We start from the raw sequence: 12,317 nt of genomic DNA, 5'->3' as shown, positions 1-12,317 counted from the left end.
TGTTCACTTTATTGAAATAAGACGAGATAGAACTTTATTAATCCTGATATGAAATACTCAAACATAAGTTTGATCAAAGATTACATCAGAAAAATGACAAAAAACAATATAATACAAAAATATGAACAATAGAATAACAATTATTAAGAGTAAAATAAATAATAGTGACATCATTGATAAATATAATATACTTGCATGAAGAGTAAAGTAAATAGATAAAGAGAATAAAGTTCATCAGAAGTAATACTGACATCAGTGTCTAATAGAAGCTCAGATATTGATCAGTATATCGAGGAGTGATGTTATGAAGGATGTAGAAAAGTAGTAAAAGTTATGTTGCACATGTTTATCATGTATATTTATTCTGTACATTAACCTTTTGCACTTAAAGCTTTATGTGATGAATGTGTTCATATTATTGAGGAATCAACAGATGGAAGATTTCTATGTATTTTTATATATACACACACACACACACACACACACACACACACACCCTTTTATTGTTGTTGAACGTGTTATTTACTGTTATTGATCATCATTCTCACTGTATTGAGTTAACACTGTATTAATGATGAAGACCACTAGAGGGAGCCTTTGTGTCTGCATGTTACAGCTGCAAAGTCGTCGATGACCGGCCGTGGCTGGTCTCATTGTCCTGGAGCCGACTAACAATAACAGAGTCATCTGCATACTTTAAGATGCTCCTATTTTCATACCTGCTCTGACACATATTTGTGTAGAGGATGAATAATAGGGGCGAAAGCACACATCCTTGTGGGAGCCAGTGGAGGAGCAAACTTCCATTGACCCTCACTCTTTGTGTCCTGTTGGTTAAAAAGTCAAGAATCCAGCCCACAAGATTGTGACTTAAGTCAAATTGTTCTAGAAGCCTACTGGTTCAAATATGGGGTTGAACTGTGTTCAAAGCAGAGGAGAAATCAACAAATAGAAGTGTAACATGAGATCCCTCCAAGTGTTTAAAAAGTAAATGAAACAAAGTGATGTGTCTTCTGCTCCTCTGTGTGGCCTGTAAGCAAACTGCATGGGATCAGGTGCTGGCTCAGTTTTCCTTAAAACTTCTGACCTTACCAGTTTTTCAAAGGTTTTCATTAAAATTGATGTGAGAGCAACCGGCCTAAAATCATTTACACTTTTGGGGCAACTGGGTTTGGGAACAGGGACTACCACAGCCTCCTTCCTGACCTTAGGTGCATGCTGTGCCTGTAAAGACTCATTAACATGTATATAGTGGAATACAGCACTCAGTTCTTCTGCACAAGGTTTAAGTAAACGACCACAGATGTTGTCAGGTCCACGAGGCCTCTTCCACATCCTTGTGGTCAATGTCAAAGTGCTGATTGTCTTCCAGTTTGTAATTCAGTTCCTGAATTTCATTACTAAAATCAAATGTATCAAAACGAATATCAAAGCGATTGAGTGCATTAGCAAACTCAGCGTCTGAATTGAAGCCATCCAAAGTGACCTGACTGCTGTTCTTGGGATTCCCGAGACCTGCGATAGTTTTCATTCTAGACCAGGCTGAGCCAAGGTTGTTTGCAGCCATCTTCTTCTCTAGTTCAGTTTTATGATTCTGTTTTGCTTGTAAAATGTCTATTTTCAGCTCTTAGCTATATGCAGATCAGAGGCTACTCCCTGTTTAAAAACGAGTTTATTTTTCTGTCTGCTGGGTTTAACAGATTTGGTCCCTCATGGTTTGTTGTTAGGGTGATGTTTAACTCGCTTACAAGGAACGATCAAGTCCCTGCAGAAGGTGCATATGAGCATGTTACATCAACAGGTTCATCCACGTCATCACCACAAGATGGTGAAACATGTCCCCGTCAGTGCAGTCATAACATTCCTGCAGGCAGAGCATCGATTCTTTTAGATTTGTTTTCTTCTTTTTTTAAATATACATTTATAATTATATATAACTTGAATCAAGGTTGCTGAATAAGCAAGCCCCAGTAATGATTATGACTCTTCTGTTTTTTTTACTTTAATAGGAATAAATAGCCTGAACAAAAAACAAATCCTCCTTTCTGCACAGTCATCAAAACATACACTTAGCTCAAAAAGACTAAATGTCAAGACAATACACAAATATTAAACCATTAAATCAAAATGTTAATATCGTGCTGTTAAAACAGACACTCGTCCTCCCGACTCTCTCAGTGATCTGTGAGAAACCACTTCCTCTAACAGAGGAAACCATCTAACTTTCAGCACCAGGCAGGAAGCGACACCTCGAGGCACACGAATGCAGCATCCTCGCACTCAATGTTGTGTTTATCACAGAGTTGCGGTTGCAGTGGGTTCTCTACAGTGAGTCATAATACGGACTTGTCTGTATAACAGTCAGCGCCGCTCTACTGGAGTTCAGTCTTCTGTGGGTCTGCTGATCAGTGAAAGGAGAGTTAAGTTACATTAAATGGACGTGGAGGAGTTCAGTTACAGTTTCTCTCTCGCCTCTAATCTCAAGCTTCACTCTCCTCGTCCTCGTGCTGCTTTTCATCTTCACACGTGTTGAAGGTAAGATCATTCAATATTGTACTCGTGTCATATTGTTACCACAGCAACGACTGCAAATATTAGTTTTGTAAATATAATTGAATATATGGATGGATTTTACACATTATGCAGTTAATTCCTTTTTTCTGTGCAAAAGTGCGTCGCTGACTTTCAATAATTGTGGATATTTTTTCCCAGAATGTAAATCATTTAAAATCTTGATGGGGTCAACCCTTCTACATTTAGACTGTAGTGAAGTCAATAACCTGACAATAGACTCTCTGTGTGCTCAGTTATTAGGCAAGTTGTATTTTTGAGGATTCATTTTATTATTGAACAACTACAGAGCTCTCTGTCAATCCAAGATGTTCATAAACCTCAAACCTGAATATTTAAGAAAGTAAGAGTGAGGTTTTGGCTTTCTGAGGAGAATATGTGCACAATTAATGTGCAACTATTAGTCTGCAGAATTATTATGCAACTAAATGAAAAACGAAAAAGAAATTTTCCATCTCACTTGTTTATTTTCAGTTGTTAAAGTGAGAATAATAAACAAAGAACTCAAAACTTACAAATAAACATTTCTGACATTTCAAAATAAATCAGTGATGCAGACTTTTTCTTGTGCCACTGCTTGAAGAAAGTGTCTTCTAAAAACTGGCTGTAGGTTTGGGAGTTGATTTTGAGTTCATCTTCAACCTGAAAAGGTCCAACGAGCTCATCTTTAATAATACCAGCTGGACCTTTTTAAAGAGATGTGATGCATTGAAGACACATCAGAATAAAACCTGATCCATTAAAAACAGCTGTATTATTTAAATTACACTTTTCAACAACAACATGAGGTTGTGTGTGTTCACTGTGTGGTATTTGTTATAAATGTTGGTGCATAGATGTTCATAGTGTGATTGATGACAATAAGAAGCTTGATGTGTTGGAGGAAACATGAGAGAACTGTTTGAGAAACACGGTCCGAAGGGAGAAACCAAAAGTGAGTAATCATGCAGTTATGAGATTGGGGAAGTTGCAGCAGAGCCAGAGCAGGTGGTGAATCATTACTGCCCGTTAAGTTGTCAGATGTGAAACTAACTCTGGATGGTAAACACGTCGTGTAGGGGAGAAAAAAAGTGAGAAGAGTGATGAAACGACAACAACCAGTTTGAGCGCCTGAGTACTTGTTCACATATCATATGACAGAATCGCCCACGCTGCCTCTATTTGACTACTTGCTGATAAAGTCAACGGGCGAGTGGGACTTTCCACAGCTTGTAGTGTTGTAGAGACACTTGTTGACTGTTTCCTGCAGTGTTGAACATCTGGCGCTGTCTTGAAACATATTACTGCAGCTTATACTTATTTTATTTGACTATGAATGAAACGTCTTCAGGGAAACCAGCTTTAGCTGTGGTTGTAGTTCACATTGACGCTGCATTGGCATCAAGGCTTTGTGTCATCAGTTGTGTGTAATGAGCAGGATGATGAACACAAAGGAGTATTGTGATGTAGAGACAGACTGTAGATGTGGACCTCCAACACCTTGATGTGATGTGTTGGTGACTCTTCACCTCTGTCTCCTCTCACAGGGAGGAGATGACCTGCTGCATCCTGCTGCTCTTCATCCTGACCTCCTGTGTCTGTGGTGAGTTGACTTTTGTATGTTTAAAGCACTACAGCTCTGAAGCATCACTAAACACTCCACAGGAACATCTAGAGATGCAGTTTAAAGGCTCTCATGTTAAAGCTGTTTGTCTGCTCCTCACTCTCCCTCTCTGTCTCCTCAACAGCATCATTAGTAGTGAATGTGACACAGAGCTCCTATCAGGCAGAGGAGAACCACAACATCACTCTGGAATGGACCTTCACCACCAGAACAGATGGTTCCCTCAAGTCCCTTAATATCTACTGTGAGATGTTAACTGATGTAAATTCCTTCGTCCTGTTTCAACTTCATGAAGGTGTTGAGGTTCCAGAGTCTCAGCATGAACGGTTTGCAGGACGAGTCCAGTTTGACAAAGACGCCCTCAGAGAAGGACGACTCAGACTCCACATGTCCAGACTCAGGACTGATGACTCAGGTCTTTACCAGTGTGGTGTGACCACAGGTTTTGGTTGGAGATCAAAGGAATGTCACCTCAACGTCACAGGTGAGTTGATTCAGTAGAAGTTTCCTGGACTAAAAAGAACCTGATTATTGTCGTTACACTTCCTTCTTACAGGATCTGTGAAATATGTTCCAGTTTAATCTGTTGAGGACGTTTAGTTGATGTTGTAGTGAGATGTTGTTTCTTCTCATCAATGACTCAGACTTGTTTGGTCTCTTTACAGCAGAGAGGGATCGGCCCAAACCTGAGACACCAAACACAACAAGTGAAGGAAGAGATGCTTCAACGACAGGAAGTCCATCACAAGCAGAGAGTCCAGGATGGATCGTCCTCTACTGTGGACTGGGACTGATAGTAGTAGTAGTAACTCTGCTGGGTGTTTGTTGCTATCTGCATTGAAAACATTCAACGATTTCCCTTCTGCCTATAAAACAAGGTCCAATGATTCTCTCCATATAGACGAAGATGAGTCTAGTCTCTCAGAGGTCAGAGGTCGGGGGTCCAAAGCAGCGTCTGAAGGTCTCGTTGTGATGATCTGATGTCTGAATGAGCTGCTCAGTCACAGCTGGTCGTAGCGGAGTGAGAGGAGTTATCTATGGTCTTCATCTCCTCCTTCATCTTCCTCTTCATCACTGTGTGATGGTCTTCATCTCCTCCCTCATCCTCCTCTTCATCACTGTCTGATGGTTTTCATCTCGTCCTTCATCTTCCTCTTCATCACTGTCTGATGGTCTTCATCTCCTCCCTCATCCTCCTCTTCATCACTGTCTGATGGTCTTCATCTCGTCCTTCATCCTCCTCTTCATCACTGTCTGATGGTCTTCATCTCGTCCTTCATCCTCCTCTTCATCACTGTGTGATGGTCTTCATCTCGTCCTTCATCCTCCTCTTCATCACTGTGTGATGGTCTTCATCTCCTCCTTCATCCTCCTCTTCATCACTGTCTGATGGTCTTCATCTCCTCCTTCATCCTCCTCTTCATCACTGTCTGATGGTCTTCATCTCCTCCTTCATCCTCCTCTTCATCACTGTGTGATGGTTTTCATCTCGTCCTTCATCCTCCTCTTCATCACTGTGTGATGGTCTTCATCTCGTCCTTCATCCTCCTCTTCATCACTGTGTGATGGTCTTCATCTCGTCCTTCATCCTCCTCTTCATCACTGTGTGATGGTCTTCATCTCCTCCTTCATCCTCCTCTTCATCACTGTCTGATGGTCTTCATCTCCTCCTTCATCCTCCTCTTCATCACTGTCTGATGGTTTTCATCTCGTCCTTCATCCTCCTCTTCATCACTGTGTGATGGTCTTCATCTCGTCCTTCATCCTCCTCTTCATCACTGTCTGATGGTCTTCATCTCGTCCTTCATCCTCCTCTTCATCACTGTGTGATGGTTTTCATCTCCTCCTTCATCCTCCTCTTCATCACTGTGTGATGGTCTTCATCTCCTCCTTCATCCTCCTCTTCATCACTGTGTGATGGTCTTCATCTCGTCCTTCATCCTCCTCTTCATCACTGTGTGATGGTCTTCATCTCCTCCTTCATCCTCCTCTTCATCACTGTGATGGTAAATAATGATCAATTATCTGATGAGACAATGCAAAGTGTTTTCATAAAGGAAACACAGAATGTTATAAAGAAACAGAGAAAGACGATTAAAGAGTTCAACAGTAAACAGACCTGAACCATCTGAGAGGTCTGGACGCTTTATGAATGAGCAGCAGATTATAAACGTATCAGTGCTTCATAACAATAGTATGTTAAAGCCTCTGACACAAAGTGTGATGAAGATGATGATGACGATGATGATGATGATGATGATGATAGTTCACAGAAACTGACTCTTCAACATGTTTATCTTGTTTTAGTCCACCACAGATAATCTGCTCTGTGTTCACTTTATTGAAATAAGACGAGATAGAACTTTATTAATCCTGAAAGAAACAATTACATGAAGAGTAAAGTAAATAGATAAAGAGAATAAAGTTCATCAGAAGTAATACTGACATCAGTGTCTAATAGAAGCTCAGATATTGATCAGTATATCGAGGAGTGATGTTATGAAGGATGTAGAAAAGTAGTAAAAGTTATATTGCACATGTTTATACCATATCTATTTATTCTGTACATGAACCTTTTGCACTTAAAGCTTTATGTGATGAATGTGTTCGTTATTGAGGAATCAACAGATGGAAGATTTCTACGTATTTTTGTATATATATACATATATATATATGTACACACATGACGTTTTATTGTTGTTGAAAGTGTTATTTACTGATTGTCATTCTCACTGTATTGAGTTAACACTGTATTAATGATGAAGACCACTAGAGGGAGCCTTTGTGTCTGCATGTTACAGCTGTGATCATTAGACCATCAGGCTCTTTAAATATAACTGATCACTTTTATTTTATTTTATTTGTGAGGTTTTTGCTTCTTGTGTCATCTGACTTCTGATCTGATCAATTAAACATTAAGATGTTTCTTGTGTATTTCTATACTTTAGTTTAACAACCTGAAGAATCAGTTGATGAATGATTTGTATGTTTTTTTCCTTACTAAATAAAATGAATTTAAATTCACTGAGCTGACTTTTGCATGAACTAGTTCTGTTGATCTGAATGATTTGTCACATATAACACAAATGGAGAAGATGTTTTGGTTTTTAATATACTTTATATTTTGACACATCATTTAATTAATACAATGTTTAGAGGTCATAGATATGAAGATAAGTTATTAAAACGTCTCTACACACAAACAGAAACATAATCTAAATAGAACCAATCATCAGTAACATCTTTAAAAAGCATCACCTCTCTGCTCCTAGACACGTGTACCTACATTGTATGCTATCTTATTCTTTTTATGTCTGCCTGTCAAACACTTTGCTGCGTTTTGATATGTATAAATAAGCGTTATTCTTATCATTCACACAAGATATGTTTTAAGATTAAACCTTCGTCGCACAACATGAGACTAAAAGCCAACAATCGAGCATTAAATATTACAATTACACAGAAAATGAGGATTTTCTACAAAACGTGGCGTTTCTTGTCAAATCTAATCCGGCCGCTCGCTCTCGTGAGGTTATCGTTGCCCAAGTGTGCATGACGTCAGAGCAAGTTGGACACAAATCTAACCGGCATGTATTGTGCGCCGATCGGCGGTGATCGATTCTGCGCACGTCAGGTTTATCTCAAACGAGCCTATAATCACTATGACAGACCCGCCTACTCTATCTGACTGCTTGCTGCTAAAGTCAGAGCAGGGGGCGGGACTTTCCACATCTTGTAGTGTTTAGAGACACTTGTTGACTGTTTCCTGCAGTGTTGAACATCTGGCGCTGTCTTGAAACATATTACTGCAGCTTATACTTATTTTATTTGACTATGAATGAAACGTCTTCAGGGAAACCAGCTTTAGCTGTGGTTGTAGTTCACATTGACGCTGCATTGGCATCAAGGCTTTGTGTCATCAGTTGTGTGTAATGAGCAGGATGATGAACACAAAGGAGTATTGTGATGTAGAGACAGACTGTAGATGTGGACCTCCAACACCTTGATGTGATGTGTTGGTGACTCTTCACCTCTGTCTCCTCTCACAGGGAGGAGATGACCTGCTGCATCCTGCTGCTCTTCATCCTGACCTCCTGTGTCTGTGGTGAGTTGACTTTTGTATGTTTAAAGCACTACAGCTCTGAAGCATCACTAAACACTCCACAGGAACATCTAGAGATGCAGTTTAAAGGCTCTCATGTTAAAGCTGTTTGTCTGCTCCTCACTCTCCCTCTCTGTCTCCTCAACAGCATCATTAGTAGTGAATGTGACACAGAGCTCCTATCAGGCAGAGGAGAACCACAACATCACTCTGGAATGGACCTTCACCACCAACACTGACCGTTCCCCCAACTCCCTTTATATCCACTGTCTGACGTTAACTGATGTCAGACCCTTCGTCCTGTTTCATTTTCGTGAAGGTGTCGAGGTCCCAGAGTTTCAGGATAAACAGTTTGCAGGACGAGTCCAGTTTGACAAAGACGTCCTCAGAGAAGGACGACTCAGACTCCACATGTCCAGACTCAGGACTGCTGACTCGGGTCTGTACCTGTGTGAGGTGATCACAAGTTATGGGAGGAACTCTGAGAAATGTCACCTCAACGTCACAGGTGAGTTGATTCAGCAGAACTTTCTCAACACGTTCAAGCAGCTTTATTCAGATGAATAAAAAACAGATAAAGCATTTCTTTCTAGGAAATGTGTTTCAACTTAATCTGTTGTATCTAGTTTACTTTTCAGTGAAAATGTTTCTTCTTCACATGAATAAAACAGATTTCTTTGGTTTCTTTGCAGCAGCGAGAGCAACAACTCTGAGAAGAGATCCTCCACCGACAGAAAGTGGAACACCACCAGAGAGTCGGGGAAGGATCGGCCTCTTCTGTGGACTGGGACTGACAGCTGCTGCACTGGTTTTGTCTTAATTTGCTCTCTGCATTGAAAACAAGATTTCTACTCAGCACCACAGAACATACACGATCTAAAACACATCAAGACTGAGATGTTCAGCCTTCAAGTGTTTGTACAAAAAGAGTCTGATGGAGGACTTCAGTCAGTCTGAGACACTGGATCTGTGTATGACTCATATATCTGAGGATTCACAGCAGCATTAAGGTATGAATGGAAATAAAAAAAATGAGCAATTAGCTGATATCAACAATGCAAAGTGTTTTCCATAAAGGAAACACAAAATGTTACAAAGATAGACGCAGAGAAAGACGATTAAAGAGTTCAACAGTAAACAGACCTGAACCATCTGATATGAAATACTCAAACATAAGTTTGATCAAAGATTACATCAGAAAAATGACAAAAAAACAACATAATACAAAAATATGAACAATAGAATAACAATTAAGAGTAAAATAAATAGTGACATCATTGATAAATATAATATACTTACATGAAGAGTAAAGTAAATAGATGAAGAGAATAAAGTTCATCAGAAGTAATACTGACATCAGTGTCTAATAGAAGCTCAGATATTGATCAGTATATCGAGGAGTGATGTTATGAAGGATGTAGAAAAGTATTAAAAGTTATGTTGCACATGTTTATCATGTATATTTATTCTGTACATTAACCTTTTGCACTTAAAGATTTATGTGATGAATGTGTTCATATTATTGAGGAATCAACAGATGGAAGATTTCTATGTATTTTTATATATACACACACACACACACACACACACACACACACACCCTTTTATTGTTGTTGAACGTGTTATTTACTGTTGTTGATCGTCATTCTCACTGTATTGAGTTAACACTGTATTAATGATGAAGACCACTAGAGGGAGCCTTTATGTCTGCATGTTACAGCTGTGATCATTAGACCATCAGGCTCTTTAAATATAACTATGATCACTTTTACTTTATTTTATTTGTGAGGTTTTTGCTTCTTGTGTCATCTGACTTCTGATCTGATCAATTAAACATTAAGATGTTTCTTGTGTATTTCTATACTTTAGTTTAACGACCTGAAGAATCAGTTGATGAATGATTTGTATGTTTCTTTTCTAAATAAAACAAATTAATTTAAATTCACTGAGCTGACTTTTGCATGAACTAGTTCTGTTGATCTGAATGATTTGTCACATATAACACAAATGGAGAAGATGTTTTGGTTTTTAATATACTTTATATTTTGATACATTATTTAATTAATACAATGTTTAGAGGTCATAGATATGAAGATAAGTTATTAAAACGTCTCTACACACAAACAGAAACATAATCTAAATAGAACCAATCATCAGTAACACATCTTTAAAAAGCATCACCTCTCTGCTCCTACAGTCACACAACACATTTACATATACACAAATAAACAACAATGTGTATTTACACATGATGGAAAACAATTGTAATGTTTTTATGTTTCAAACTAATTTAAAATGTTCAGAGTCAAAAGGGCTTTTCAGAATAATACATTTATTTATTTATTTAAAAGGCAGAAATAACAAAATAAATGCATAAAAAAAGCAAATAAATAACGTTACCTCTGAGATGTAGTGGAGTAAAAAGTACAATATGTACCTCTGAGAAGTAGTGGGACAGAAGTATAAAGTGTTTTAAAATTGTACTCAAATCAAATAGTTTCAGAAATACTGAAGATGTTTAAAGTCTTCGTGGTTTGCAGCACTTTATTTCAGCCACCAGGTGGCGCCACTTTCACCTGCGGAAGAGAAGAGAAATATTCAAGTCACCTCATCGTCACTGATTGTTACTCAAAACGTTTTGCAGATATTTAAATAAATAAAAGAAAACTTCAGTAAATGAATGACGTCATTTAGAGACATTTAGACACTGTTTACTGTTAGTTAATGTTTAATCACAAAGCAGCTGTTTTATAAAGTGATATTTCATAATCTTCAGAATAAACGGAATTGTAAAAGTGCTGGAGGAACACACGCGGAGAGAAAAGGAAGACTGACATTCCTCCACAGTCTAGATACATGTTCCACTTTATTTATTCATGCAGCACCATTTATACAAACATCACAGCCCAAATGCTCCACATGAAAAGAACAAAGGACAGAGACTATGAGGGACAGATTATCATCTTCAAAATAATTCCTCGAGACAACAGGAACTAGTTTGTAGAATCTAAAAGCGGAAGGAAACGTGCTTTCAGAATAAATGTATTTTATTTTAATTTAGTTTACTTTATTCTCTTCATCTATTTACTTTACTCTTCATGTAATTGTTTCTTTCAGGATTAATAAAGTTCTATCTCGTCTTATTTCAATAAAGTGAACACAGAGCAGATTATCTGTGGTGGACTAAAACAAGATAAACATGTTGAAGAGTCAGTTTCTGTGAACTATCATCATCATCATCGTCATCATCATCATCTTCACACTTAGTTGCTGCGTTTCCTCTCTGAGAAAGGAAGTAGAGTTTTTATAAAGAGCGCAACAAGGAAAAGCAGCTTGCACCTTTGTTGATTTGTGCAGATTCATCCTTATAAATGAATACGGATACATCTGCACAAATCACATAGTATAATAATGATTGTACTATTGCTTATATGTATTAACACTGAACACTTATAGTTCCGTACGGCAATGTGTGTCTGTGCAGGCAGGGAACTACCGACCAGGTACCTGTCCGGTTTTTTGTGTGAAGCCAGGAAACTCCCTTTTGGTTATTTCCTGCAGGTTTGTAGGCTACTTTCGATCAAATGTTGAATGCTGGCAGGTGATATTATCAACGGTTTATTTATAGTGGGAGGAGCTTAGTCTGCCAACAAAAACCATGTGCAGAGACACGGATGTTGATGCAACAAATACCGTTGAATGAACGCAAGAGCAGGAGGAGTGAGGGCACAGACGCACTTTACTTTAGTGCAGCAATGAAAAGGCTGAGTGAACGCTCATCTTGGAACTTCTTGACATACTGAGGACGTCTTGGGTTGAGGACAGCTGACTGTGCTGATTAAGGTATTTATTTGTATACTCACTGTAACAGGACAGTAAGAGTTAGTGTGCATGTAGGGACACGTCAGAGCTGCAGGCTGTGCAGGGTGTGTTCAAGTTGGCAGAATAGCTGCTGAGAAACACCGTGACCGTGAGAAAGAGAGAGTGGAGGATACAAAGTGAACTCTCCAACTGGGAACATGTGGGTGCTGAATCTGCAAA

The 12,317-nt window shown here is 38.7% G+C and overlaps 1 long non-coding RNA gene across 1 annotated transcript; it reads left to right on the top strand.

Moving 5' to 3' along the window:
- The first annotated feature begins 8,429 nt into the window (after positions 1-8,429).
- On the top strand, positions 8,430-10,221 carry LOC142950772 (uncharacterized). Its single transcript, XR_012954501.1, has 2 exons — positions 8,430-8,784; positions 8,969-10,221. It is a non-coding gene; the product is annotated as an uncharacterized LOC142950772 (long non-coding RNA).
- The last annotated feature ends 2,096 nt before the right edge of the window (positions 10,222-12,317 follow it).

Source organism: Anarhichas minor, unplaced genomic scaffold (genome assembly GCF_050575085.1).
Source record: "Anarhichas minor isolate MPS153535 unplaced genomic scaffold, ASM5057508v1 ptg000016l, whole genome shotgun sequence".
Lineage (NCBI taxonomy): Eukaryota > Metazoa > Chordata > Actinopteri > Perciformes > Anarhichadidae > Anarhichas > Anarhichas minor.
The sequence above is the reverse complement of the archived record's forward strand: the minus strand, read 5'-3'. Positions and strand labels throughout refer to the sequence as shown.